Here is a 14,430-nt window from a genome sequence, read left to right as displayed (position 1 = left end):
CTTGACCTTAACCTAAATCTGAGAATCTTTATTTAATATTAGTGCCACTCTTAATCCTCTGCTATTTTCCCTGTATTTTTCACTCAGTGTATTCTTCAGAGAAGATGTTTGGTCTAAGTATTTCAGAAGCATTAGTGAACATGATATGCCATTTTTCAGAGACCAAATTTAGATCTTCTCTTGGGAAAATTCTTACTAAAGGATGCTTATATATTACTAATAAGATGCTTAATACAAAAAATGGGGGTGGTTTTTTTTTCACACTTCAGATAAATAAACCAAACCACCCCCAAAACAAAACCAAAAACCAAAACCAACAAACCCAAAACAAAACCAAAAAACCCACACCCAACCAACATCGGAAGCAACTTCTATAGCTGTTAGTTCTTACTTCAGTCTTCTGAATTGGGGCATGTTATAGAAGGAGTTAATGCTATCCACACAGAAATGTGTTTGTACAGACCTGTGGCTGTGTAAGCAGCAGTGTGGTGGGTATGGGCAGCACAGGCAGCCACAGATTCCAGGCAGCATTAGGCTGCTGCTGCCATTAGAACACCCAGCTTTACTCAGCCTCCCTCATGTCTCTGCTTCCATCTGGCATCAAGTCCATCAGCCAGTTGAGGAGTCAGGCAAACAAATTCAGCTCTCCTGAGTGGTGTTTCAGGAAAGACCTCTGCTTTAGAGTAATTTCTTAGAGTGGGACGTTTGCACAACTTAAGACAGCGAGGGAGAGATTTCCACTTGCAGTCTTACCACTCTGCTCACCACCCTGCCACAGATCCCTTCTCCACCACCACAGCAAAAGTGAATATTGCTCTCATCAGTCAAGAAATCAAAACGCATTTTGTTCCTCCTGTTTTATTTCTTTAATAGCAAAATCTGGGACAGGTCACTTCAGTTTTGTCCAGCCTTTTAAGATGCTGTATGTATCTCATGTTCTTTAAATTGTCTTCCTGCACAGAATACTTTGATATAAAAGGTCAGCAGTGACATAATCAATCAAGTTTCCTTAATGTGATCTCAGAATGGAATTACAGACCTTTGAACAAACTCAACATTCTCCTACAAGGAGACACAATTATCACTTGAGGACCCCTCTGGCAACTAATTTTTAGGCATGGTTTCATTTTAAAGCCAAACTGTTCATTCCTATTCAAAGGCTAAATTTTTATATCCAGTTTATAAAAAATTTCTATGTATTGTTAGACCATTTCTCAACCTTCATAGTAAATAATTTTTTTCCCAAGCCAAATAACCATGAAATGAGATGACTGTAAATGTTCAGATTTATATTTAAGTGCAAGCTGACATTTAAGTATTCTCCAATTATGCTGCTGAAAGGGCAAGGACAAAAAATGTATTCAACATCAAATTTAAGTTTTGATTTTCCAGACACCATTAATCATATCAGCTATGAACAGTTCATTTGTCATCAACAACTGATCATATCAAAATACCTGTTTCTTTTGTGTAAAGCACTTTTAAAGCACAAAGCAATCAATGCATTTAATATTGGAATGTAAATTTTCTTTACACAGACACCCACACCTAGTGCATTAACACAGCTGCCTTCATCATCTGCCATGTCCTTTAGGTCTGGGTGTCATAGTGATGTAGCACTGTAAGAACTGCAGTATAGTAATACTTTTCTATTCCTGTTTCTCATGTAAAAGAATTTCATCTCTCTCTCTCATGAATAATCTGATCTAGGTTGTACAACATTCTTCTACCAGTCACAAGTATAGGATGAGAATTCTGAACCATCAGCAATTTTTTGATGTAAATCAAGGGTCAAAAGAGCATTAAGTAGGAGGCAGAGGAAGAGTATAATAATGGAACAATCAGCTTATCAGAAACCTCACTTCACAAAACCAGCTAACTTTTAGCAAAGCACTTCCTAATTCAATTGTCAAGAGTCAGCATTTATCAAAGGATACAGAAAAAGCTTTGAAACACCTGCATGTGATAATTAATACATATTTGAGATGGAAAGGTATTATCGCTAGATATTATTCATTTAGGAAGGGCATTTGTACAGAACATTTTCAAATGGACCGAGTATCTTTAAAATATGAATGTGTCTTTTTTTTTCCTTTTTGATTGTACCAAGAACAGAACAGAATTTGGTTTTCTGACCTTCATGATGATTGTATGAGGACCATGGACAAATCCTGAGGCATATTTTCATATAAAAGTTTTACCAAATGAGAATATATTAGGGGAATTATTTTGCTATACTTAACAATTTTCGAGTTATCATTTTCTTATATCATATGGCCTCAGATAATTTGAATAAAAAGGAAAATAAAACAACTGCAAGTTCAGAATTACAAATAGTATGTGAGAATGGTTTATAGCACTAAATTATACAAAGTATTGCGATTCATAATGATTGGAAAATCTATTTTTGGGGCCCCCAAAATTAGCTTTAAAGATGTTACCTCAGCAACGTGGAGTCTTCATTATAAGCAAAAAGAAATTGTCCAATCAACATCAAAATCTTCTCATATTTATGTATCTCAATGCACTGAAGATTGTTTTGCCTGAATCACAGACCTTCTATAATTTATGGGGTTTTTTGTATAAAGCTTTTTATATTTTTTTTCTGTAAATGAAATATTTTAACATTATAGTACTAGAGGCCAGTGAAGTATTTAAATAAAGGACAATGCATATTGATTACAAAGTAAGCCACACTTGTGCACTTCTCAAATACCAAGAGCTCAGCATGTGCAAATCTGTGTTTTCAGAGTTCTCTGCCACCCCTGTATTTGTCAATCAGGAGATGCAGAATCTTATCAATCATGTCATCAACTGAGATTTTTGATCCAGGTGAAAGATGTCCCTGCCCTCAGCATGGGTTTGGATCAAAGGACCTTTAGAGCTCCCTTTCACCCAAAGCATTCTGTAATTCTGTGATTCTGTCAGGCCCTTAATATGTGCCCTGCTCTTCTTGTCTCATTCGTCCCACCCCCCTCAATCCCCTCATCCAGATCATTGATAAAGATGTTAAACAGGAGCAGCCCCAGTGCTGAGCCCTGGGGAATTCCACTAGTGACCAGGCAGCAGCTGGATTAACCCCATTCCCCACTCATCCATCCAGCCATCCAGACAGGTTTTTACCAAGTGAAGAGTGCATCTCCCCAAGCCACAAGCAGCCAAATTTTCCAGGAGGATGCTGTAGGAAACATGTCAAAGCTTTACTAAAGGCAGACCACACCCACACCCTCTCCCTCATCCCCTCAGTGGGTCATCTCCTGGTAGATCAGATTACTCAAGCAGGACTTTCATTGAGTACCCAGCTTCTTCCTCCACCTCCTTTGTCACTATGTTTGTTGCTACATCCAACAAAGGATGAAGATTCTTCTTAGCCATCCTTTTGTCTCTATAATACTTACAGAAATATTTTTATTATCTTTACAGCACTAGTCCAAATTTCTATTTGAACTTTGGTCTCTCTGTTTTTCTCCCTGCATAAGCTCATGACATCATTTTAGTTCTCCTGCATGTTCCTTCTTCCAAAGGTCATGTATTCTCCTTTTATTCCTGAGTTCCAGTCAAAACTTTCTGACCAGCTGGGTCAGTCTTCCCCAACATCTTGTCTTCCAGCCGGTGGGGATGGCCTGTTCCTGAGCCTTTAAGATTTCCTTCTTGGAGAATATCCAGCCTTCCTGGATTCATCTTTTCTCTGAGATTGGTCAGAGAGGTTGGATCTCAAGTAGTGAAGATGAGAACATAAAATATATTTATCAGTAAAAGTAGGAAGTGGAAAAAATTCAAATAAATACAATAAAACTGATCAAGTATATTTGCAATACACATTACAAACAAAAACAATGTACCAGTAAACAATAAAAAATATCTTATTCATGAGACATTAATAGCAAGCTAGCATCACGTTAATTGCATTTTAATCAAGCTTATTTGGAATAATGGATGTAATATGCCATAATGCAGTGTAGTGCAGATTGAATTGGTTTTGTCTTCTTTGTCCAGAATACCAAAGGGAAGAATTATTATTCTGCTGCAGCATGCCAGCTTCTATTTATGGACTGTCATTTTATTTTTCTAGCAGTTCATCTAAAGATGTGTCATATGAGACCCTCCCAGATGCATACTCACTCTTTCAGAAAATGTGTTGTCTCTTCCACAACATTGTTCCAAAAGATGTGCAGTGGTCCTAAATAACATAATGCATTAAAAAAATGTTATTTGATTTAAACATTTTTACCTAACCTGGCAGTAAAGCCCAGTGCTTGCAGACAAAGATTTTTTATTTGTTAACTTCAGTGTGCACTTAATCAGTCCTTTTAAAATTTTAAATTAGAATTGTATGTTTCATAAAGAATGTATTTATATACTAAGAATGAAATACAGTAGTTATGATTAAATTGCAGGTTGGCTCTTGCAAAAATATCTTTGCTGTAAAATACTACAGCTTAATGATATAGTGCACCACACAGGACATGCATTTTTTACAGGAAGTTGTCCAAAACACACCATTAAAATAAACTTACAGATTTCTTTTGCACATTAATTCTTAAGAGACAGCAAGAAGAGACACCCGATACTTTAACCCCTCCTGTGTCTTTTTCAAGACTGTAATTACCTGTATTCAGACCTGACTTAGCAGAAAAAACAGATCGTTCCTTTAACATATTTTGTACTTTTTACCATTTGCATACTCAACAATTTTTTAATCACTTTAAATATTTAATTAAAATGTATTCTTTTGTCACAAGTTCTCAATGAAAACAAAGGAGGGGTGGGACACTCACTCCATTGAAATAAGCCTTTTAAAAAAAAGAAGGGATGGAGACATCATAGAATCATTAAGGTTGAAGAAGACCTCCAATATTATTGAGCCCATCCTTCAACCAAACACCTTCATGTCAACTAAACCACAGTACTGAGTGCCATGTCCAGTCATTTCTTGAACACTTCCAGGAACAGTAGCTCTACCGCTCCCTACGGTGGCCCATTCCAATGCTAAACCACCTTTTCAGTGAAGAAATTATTTCAGATGTCCGGCCTGAGCTCCCCTGATGTATATTGAGGTTATTTTCTCATGTCCTGTTACAGTTTCCTGGAAAAAGCAGCCAATTCCTTCCTTGCTGCTGTTGCCTGGATTCAAAAGACAAAACTTGCAACAGTGCTAAAGTGGTAAGATAAAAAAGTAATTTTTTAATGAAAGCTTTCAGGTGCACAAATGTGTCTCTGTACATGCTCAATAACGGATTTTTATAGTTCTTTAAGTTAATTAATTAGTATATCTGACAGGTATCTCCTACAGGAGATCAGTTGCCCCAGTAATCCACCCTTGGGTCTGCCCATTGGAGTTGGTCCAGGGCCTTCGTTGCTCCATTTCTTGTTATGTCTCTTAAGTTCTGGAGGAAAACAGATGTTCTTGTCTGGAATTCTTTTCTCAAGAACAAGACTAAACAGAATTTTAAGAATGTGTCAATACGGGTTAGTTTATTGCGAGAAAGGGCAGAAAAAGCACTAGAAACTATACAATCATATTTTTTAAATCTACAAGGCTACAAATACATTAAAATATATAAAGAACTAAAAAAAATTTTTAGGCATCACTACCACCACCTTTCAGTTAGTTGTAGAGGACAATAAGGTCTTCCTTGTGACTCCTTGCTCCAGGCTTTACACTCCCAGCTCCCTCAGCTGCTCCTCCTCATAGTGAGAAGTTTCTGACCTAAATAATAAGTAGTATTTTTCTTTTATTTACCATTGTTTTTCTAAACTGGAAGCTGGTTATCTTACATGCTTTGTCCTAAAATATAGGGAATTGCTGACCAGTTTCCTGGCACTGCTCTCCACATTCTAACTGACCATTTTTCCCACTGGGAATGAATTCCTATCAAGAACCAGCTGTCGTCTGTGACAGGAAATGTGTACATCTGCCGGTCATGGCCTTTTCATTTCCATTAGGTTCTGAAATACATCTTTTGAAGGACTGAATTCCCTGTCCAAAAACCCTCTCCATTGCTCAGCAAAGTAATACACTCAACTCAATATACTCATATCTCATGGCTCACTGTTGGCATACACATAAAAATAAAATTGTGTTTCATACTGCTCTGTGTTCTTTCTGGCTTTTCTGCTTCCTCTCTGACACACACACAGAAGGAGCTTTGTTCACTAAAGTAATCAGGATTCACACCTCCAGGTCTTCCTACTCCTGACCTTCTAAAGCATCAAACATTTGGCCTTTTGTAACCTGAGTAAATGCCTTTAGGCACCTTCACTGAAGCTTGGGCTTTCCTCTTTTACTCATAACTACTGTACAAGTAGGTCTGGGGTGGAGAGAGGGAAGAGAGTTCTTTGAACAGGAAGGGAATTCAGGCCCCATTGAAGAGACAGGAAAGGAAGAGGCATAGTCCAGGCCAACAGAGCCCAAAACTAGGAGCCAGAAGGGAGAAGAACTCCAGAACCCCTTTCCCCACCTTCCTGAGGCAAGAAGGTTGGCTTTTGTTTTCACTCTGCATTCAGTAAATATGTCTTTCTCTGGCAAGTAATCTCCAGCCAGTCTGGTCTTGGATTATTGCTGAAAAAATCAGAACAAAGGTAAAGAAGACCCTGCAGCAAGGCTGAAGTAAAATATATTGATGCAATGAAACTGAATAGAGGTAGTGTAATTTCTGATATCTGTGAAACTCTAATTGAGGGCATTTTTCTGTAACACAGACTATACAGGACAATTACAGGGAAAATCTGGTGGGATCTAACAAGAAGGCAGAAGAAATAGAACTCAAAATAGCAGGGAAGTTGCTAACACAAAAAAAAATATTTGTCAGGAAAAAAATTCCTACAGGATACAAGCATTAGCTATCTTAACCCCTTTATGTAAGTTTTTTATCTTCCTTATGAGGTGGTAGCATATGCCTCAAACACCTGTGATCAGAAAGAGTGTGGTGGCACCTGTAATTAAAGTAAAAAAAAAAAAATTGAAAGATTGGAGGGAGCTTTTTATTAAAAATGCTTGATTATAGAACAGCTAAAGAATGAAAGAACAAAATACATAATTTTTTATCAGTTTGATAATGTAAGACTAATCTTCTGAGGAACATATAGATTCTATATAATACATAAGAAACTTGTTAAGTAGCTCCCAATAGCACATTCCTTAATCAGAGATATTGTTGCTTCTTTCAACTCAGACAGATTTCATAAAAAACCTAAATTTCCACTTGAAAATGGAAAACAATGTGTGAAACCAAAATAGAGAAGGAATAATTCAGACGTATTGCTTCAGCTATAAATTTGTGTTCTTGATATTTATACTATTGCACAGCTCATGATTAGCTTTGAAATTGGCACTTGAGGGATCTCACAAGCAATTATACTCTGAATATTTCTAAAGACAAAGTGAGTAAATATTCAGGAAAAATGTGTCTTGCTACCCTTTAGCTCAGCATTGTTCATGCTATCAAAAACAGCAGCAAGTAATCTTATTAGCAGAGGAGAATTATAGATATTTCTCATACAGGCAAAAGAATTGGTAAAATTTTGTAGATCATGATTTATGCATGATTGTCATTAGAGCATGATTTATTCAAGTTTAAGAGGCACTTGAAAAGTTTTTATGTTGAAGAAGATGCTACAGCTGGATTAGTAGATTGTATCTTCTTGTTAGATTTTAATAGCTTATTGCTAGAAATTGTAGCTTTTCTTCAATGTCCCAAGAGCTGCTGTATTTTTCTATTATTTATTGATGTGAATGGAAGATCACAGAATCATAGAACCACAGAATGGTTTGGGTTGGAAATGACCTTAAAGATTGATTATCTCCTACTAACTCTCCTGCCATGGGGAGGCCAGGATCTCAGAGCTCCACCCAGTGTCACCTTGAATACCTCCAGGGATGCAGCATCCACAGCTTCTCTAGGCAACCTGTGTCAGTGTCTCTCCAACCACATTGCAAAGAACTGGCTTCCTCCAAATATCTCATCTAAACCTACTCTCTTTTGTGTTAAATCTGCTCCCCTTGTCCGGTGACTACATGTTCTTGTAAAAAGTCCCTCTTAATCTTTTTCATAGTTTGCCTTCAGTCTTGAATGGGTGCAATTAGGTCATCTTGAAGACTTCTCTTTTCCAGCCTTCATTCTCTCAGCCTAGCCTTATACAAGAGGTCTAAATATCTTGGTGGCCCTCCTGTGGGATTGCTCCAACATGTTGACGTCTTTCTTGTGCTGAGGATCTCAGAGCTGGATGCAGTACTCTAAATGAGGTCTCAGCTGGGAGAAGCTCTAGTGTGTGGACCCTGGCTGGATGCCAGGAACCCACCAAAACCACCTTGTCATTCCCCTCCACAGCTGGACAGAGGAGAGAAAATATAACAAAGGATTTGTGAGCTGAGATAAGGATTGGGAGAGATCACTCACCAAACACCATCGTGGGCAAAACACATGATATTAATTGAGTTTATTACTGACAAAATCAGAGCAGGATAATGAAAGATAATAAGTAAAATATGACCTTAAAAACCCTTTCTCTCACTCCTCTCTCCTTCCCACCTCTACCTTCTACCCCAGCAGTGCAGGGAGATGGAAATGGAGGTTCATCACAAGTTGTTTCTTCCACTGCTCACAGAGAGGAGTCCTTCCCCTGCTCTGCCATGAGTCCACCCCACAGTCCTCCACAAACTGCTGCAACTTGGATCACTCTCCCACAGGTTTCAGTCCTTCAGGCACAGTCTGCTCCAGTGTGGGTCCCCCACAGGGTCACAAATCCTACAAGGAAACCTGCCAGGAGCCTGTTCCATCACAACCCACCCACAAGTTCACAGCGTCCCCTCAGGCATCCACCTGCCCCAGCTTGGGTCTCCTCCGTGGGCTGTGGGTGGATCTCTGCATCCCCCTGCCCTCCATGGGCTGCAGGGGCACAGCTGCCTCACCATGGGCTGCACCTTGGCCTGCAGAGGAATCTCAGCTCTGGCACCTGGAGCACCTCCTGCCCCTCCTTCTCCACTGACCTTGGTGTCTGCACAGCTGTTCCTCTCACATGTTCTCACCCTGCTCTTCTCTGACCTCAATTACATCTCTGCAGTAAATCTTTTTCCTTCCTCTCAAATCTCTTATCACAGAGGTGTCACCCCCATCTGCAATTGGCCCAACCTTGGCCAGTGGCATGTGTGTCTTAGAAGCAGCTGGCATTGGCTCTGCCAGACAGGAGGAAGCTTCTGGCAGCTTCTCACAGAAGCCCCCCTGCAGCTCCACCATCACCAAAGCCTGGCCTTGCAGAATCACCTCCCTCAATCTGCTGGCCATTCAACTTTTGATGAAGCCCAGGACAGATAAAACATGAAAGAAAATAACTCCTACTGAAAACAGCTTTGGGGATGGGTTAGGGCATGCAGTGGGGTTAAAAAAGAAATGCTGTAGAAGATTTCATCAATGGTAGCAGAAAAACTTCAGGTTTATTTAGCAAAAGAAAGAAAGCTCCTGTTGTCAAGGTGTGACTGTTTTTCTACTCCTTCTTGCACAAGTGCCACTTCTGAAGTACTTTACGAGAATTGTACAGACAGACATGTGCCCCAAGAGCTTGATGGATGATGGTGGACAAGTTTGGTTAGGACCTTGCTTCAGATGTGAATATCAATGAGCAGTTAAGACCCCAGGAAAATAAGAAAAGTTAGTGGGAAGTCACACTGAAATGCAGTATCCAAATGCTGAAGCTTTGTGTGCTTTCCTTTTTTATATTTTTGATTAAATTAGAGGGGTGATGGTACTCTCATATGAAGAGCAGGAATAGGCAATCTCATGAGATTACTAAATCAGAGCCAATGCTGCTACTGCAAACCATGAGAAAAATGCTTCATGAAGACTGCACGCTCTTTAACTACTCCCAAAGACTTCCTTCTTTGCAAGGATCTCCATATTTGTAATCTAACATTACCTAGCCTAACAACAATGATTTCTTCAAATTCAATGATGGCATTGATCCATGGTTGCAAATAGGCTAGTGCAATGAAGCTTATTTTCACTGCAGGTTGCATGTTTTCATATTTCAACATTTCACATTTGTTGTGCTTCTGCGTGAGCTTTAATATTTGTTGTTAATGTTACAGAGAAGTTTCACTTTCATTAGAATAACAATAATTTTAAAACAAATATTTGCATCTTTTGGGTAGGTGGCAGTGTAGGCGGAGAGGCGTCTATTATGTAATATAATAATACAGTCTTCTGTGGTTCATTACAACACATTCCGCATCTACTTCCTGCCAAATTAAATGTGTTTTCAGAATTTTGTTCAAGCATAATTGTACAGGGAATAGGCATAGAATAGAAAAGATGCAAGTTCTAAAAAGAGCTGTTTATTTCACAGAATATTTGATGTGCTTCACTAAACATTCTAAATATGGCAGCGGTCACATATGACTGAAAAGCAGAATATTCTGTATTTCCCAATTACTTTTCTAGTCTGGTGTGGAACATGCTTTCTCAGAGTCAGTGTGTATGTGACAGCTAGGGATGGGATTGATATTAATTCTGAAACATAATCAATTTTGGTTGTCTCATCTTGATAAGGAGAGATCATGAAATAAAGTTACTCTGCCTTACTTGAGAGGCTTAGATCATGTATCAATTTGCAATAAATATGTAACACTTGAATGAATCAATAAAAAATGCCTACTTACAAAATAAGTAAGAAGAAAGGGCTTTTTTTTCCAATTTTTCCTTTTCCCTTGGTTGGAAGGAGACTGGCATACATGACAGAAAGTAGTATTAGAAATTTAAATATAACATCAGTTAATTTAGGTGGTTTAACAGGTCTTTTATTTCCTTTCCTCAAGAAACTTCTGTCTGTAGATAACTAACTCATGGGGACTAATCCAAATGAATCCCACCCTGGCTTTAGCCAGGATGCTAGCACAGCCTGCATAACATCTCCACTTTTTTTTTCTTTTTAAATAATGTATCCTACCTCTTTCTCTAAGGATATTGACAGATACAGATTTTTGGTTTTTTTTCTTTTGAGGGAGAGGGGAAAGAGTGGGTTTTAGTGAGTTTTCTGTTATGTATCTGTATTGGTTTGGCACGGCCAGGTTTTGGGTAGCAGGGGGCCACAAAGATGGCCCCTGTGAGGAGCTGCTGGAAGCTTCCATCATGGCTGGCAGAGCCAAACCCTGATGGCTCTGAAGATGGGCATGCTGCGGGCCAAAACTGGGCCAATGGGAGAGGCTGCTAATGCCTCTGTGATGACATATTTAAGAAGAAAATCAAAGTCACGGGGTTTTCGCTTCTAGTCAGAGAAGAGGAGGAGGTGAGAACATGTGAGGGAAACAACATGGTGACAACCAAGGTCAGGGGGGAAGGAGGGGCAGGAGGTGCTCCAGGGGCCGGAGCCAAGATTCCTCTGCAGGCCGCGGTGAGACCATGGTGAGGCAGCTGTGCCCCTTCATGGGGATTCATGCGGAATGCAGAGATCACCCACAGCCCATGGGGATCAATAGGGAATGCAGAGATACACCCACAGCCCATGGGGATCCATGAGGATGCAGAGATACACCCACGCCCCTGGGGATCCATGAGGATGCAGAGGTCCACCCACAGCCCCTGGGGATCCATGAGGATGCAGAGATCCACCCACAGCCCATGGGGATCCACGGGGGATGCAGAGATCCACCCACAGCCCATGGGGATCCACGGGGGATGCAGAGATCCACCCACAGCCCATGGATCCATGGGGAATGCAGAGATCCACCCACAGCCCCTGGGGATCCATGGGGAATGCAGAGATCCACCCACAGCCCCTGGGGATCCATGGGGAATGCAGAGATCCACCCACGCCCCTGGGGATCCATGGGGAATGCAGAGATCCACCCACAGCCCCTGGGGATCCATGGGGAATGCAGAGATCCACCCACGCCCCTGGGGATCCACGGGGGATGAAGAAATCCACCCACAGCCCCTGGGGATCCATGGGGGATGCAGAGATCTACCCACAGCCTGTGGGGATCCATGAGGATGCAGAGATCCCACAGCCCATGGGGACCAATGGGGAATGCAGAGATCCACCCACAGCCCAAAGGGATCAATAGGGAATGCAGGGATCCACCCATAGCCCCTGGGGATCCATGAGGATGCAGAGATCCACCCACAGCCCGTGGGGAGGTGCCCAGGCCAGAGCGGGTGGGTGCCTGGAGGAGGCTGTGATCCAGTGGGAGGCCCAGGGGGAGAGGGGCCCTGCTCCCTGGCTGGAGCAGCCGGTCCTTGGAGGGCTGTCCCCCGTGGGAAGAGCCCCAGGTCAGAGCAGTTTTGGGAGCACTGTCACCCCGGGGGCGGCTCACGCTGCAGCAGGTGCGGTTCGGCTGCTGCCCACGGGAGCAGACCCAGGCCGGGGCAGTGCACGGAGAGCTGCCTGCTGTGGGAGGGACCCCACGGCCCCACAGGGGATGGGCTTCTCTCCCCAAGCAGCGGGAGAAAATCCCGGTGATGAACCAACCAAACCCCCATGCCCTGTCTCCCTGTGCTGTCATTCCGAAGGAGGGTGAGGCTGGGGGGAAGAAGGTGTTTTAAGGGCTTATTTTATTGTCCTCTGATTCTTTGAGTAATAAATTTCACTTTGTAACTAAAGTTGAGGCTGTTTTGCCTTTGAAATAGTTCTCCTGGTCCTTGCCTCACTCATGAAGCCTTTGTTAACTTTTTTCCTCTCTTTTCCCTCCTTTGCCCAGCTGTGACAGGGAAGGGTGAACAAGCCACTCTCGTGGGTGGCTGGTGTTGGGCTGGTGTCAAACCATGACAGTATCCAAAGCTTTTTGGCAGAAAGTAGAAAAAAACTTTTGATGCTGTAAATGAATTTTAGTCTGACAGGAAAGCCTCAGACCACACTATACAAGGCTCTGAAGCTGCTTCTCTTCAACTGTGCTGAAATACACATGGGGATCTTCAAACCTGTGGTACAAATGCCCACAGTAAGTACAAAATTACTGCTTGCAGGCCAGAAATAGTATTTGAAACCATAATGTTGATTTTTGTTGATTCTACATCACTGAGCTCACCGCAGATCTCTCTCATTGGAATAAAAGCAGTGAAAGTTATTTGCATTGAATTTTGGTTCTTATAAAATGAGACTGAAAGAGATGTCAAGAATGCACTGCTAGACAGGCTGGAACATACAATTTTTCTCTTCCACCTTTTGCTTCCTTTAGGTATCCTAAAAATCCATTCTTTTTCCTGCTGTCAAGTGCTATTAAATGTGGGGGATTTTTTAATTATTGTACTTTTGAAGTTTAATAGCCTTAAGTCCCACATCACCACCTGTCCTCATTTCATGTACATAGATGGGAAGGTTCAGAGGGAGAGAAAAGGTAAATGCTCTGAGGCAGGGCAGGGAGACCTGCCTTCCTCTGCAGCATCTGCGCAAAGCTGCACAACTGCTGGGCTTTCCAGGAGACCTCAGCATGGACATGATGTGTGGTGTAGACACACAGCTCAGACTCCTGAGCTCCCAGCCGTGATGTTCTGCCTGTGTGCCATTCCATTTCAGTGAGTGCCAAGAGCAGCACACCATTTGTGCTACAAGGCACTTGGGATCAGATATTAAGGTCTGCTGAAATAAAGGATATTTGCCCGATCAGCTTCATAATGGGAAATGGACATAATTCAAGTGTTATAAATGGCAAGACTTAACCCTTTGGAAAAGAGAAGGGTCTAGAAAAAGAAGTGGTAGAAGGGAAAGAAGTTAAATGCTAGTCACTAGATCCAGTTCATAGACTGGATATCTTTCATATTCCTTATTCATCCGTATAGCTATACTGCCAAGTCTAAGTGAAGAATTTATATACATAAGGAGGCACTAGATCAAAGCAGGTAAGAGTTACCTGTAATTGTTTCTTCCAAATTGCTGATGTTTAAATTTCTTCAATTATCTGTGTCATGACTGTAAAAATATCTAATGGATTTTGAAATCCCTATTTTCACATTCTGTTTCTGAAGACATCAGTTAGGAAGACACAACTTTCCTTTGCATTTGCTCTTCTAAGACTAAAACTTGTCTGCAATAGTGCCTTTATAGCCTTAACAATCTTATTTTGTCAAATATAACTACATCATACTGCGAAGCCTTCTGAAAAAAATGCAACTTTTTTTTCTAGATGTTATTTTAACAGAAGATTTGTGAGTGTTAAAGAATGGAGTCTACAGATGAGAAGAGGTTCTTCATGTTCTGTAACCTTATGTGCATGAAAATTCCTGAACAAATAGACAATCCTTGATAGAGCCCAGAAGAAACCAAGTATGCCATGCAGTCCTGCTAAGTTCATTGAGCTGGAATGAGCAAGTACAAGATCATAACAGTGTTAGTTGATCTCTGCTGCTGTAGAAAACATGGCATAAAGTTGGAAACCTGAAACTGTGGGGAAATCAGTTTATGTAGTGCTATGGTCGTTGCTATTGGAAAAGAGCTACAAGA

The sequence above is a fragment of the Motacilla alba genome, chromosome 1, assembly GCF_015832195.1.
Source record: "Motacilla alba alba isolate MOTALB_02 chromosome 1, Motacilla_alba_V1.0_pri, whole genome shotgun sequence".
Taxonomy (NCBI): domain Eukaryota; kingdom Metazoa; phylum Chordata; class Aves; order Passeriformes; family Motacillidae; genus Motacilla; species Motacilla alba.
This window is presented reverse-complemented; position numbering follows the sequence as displayed.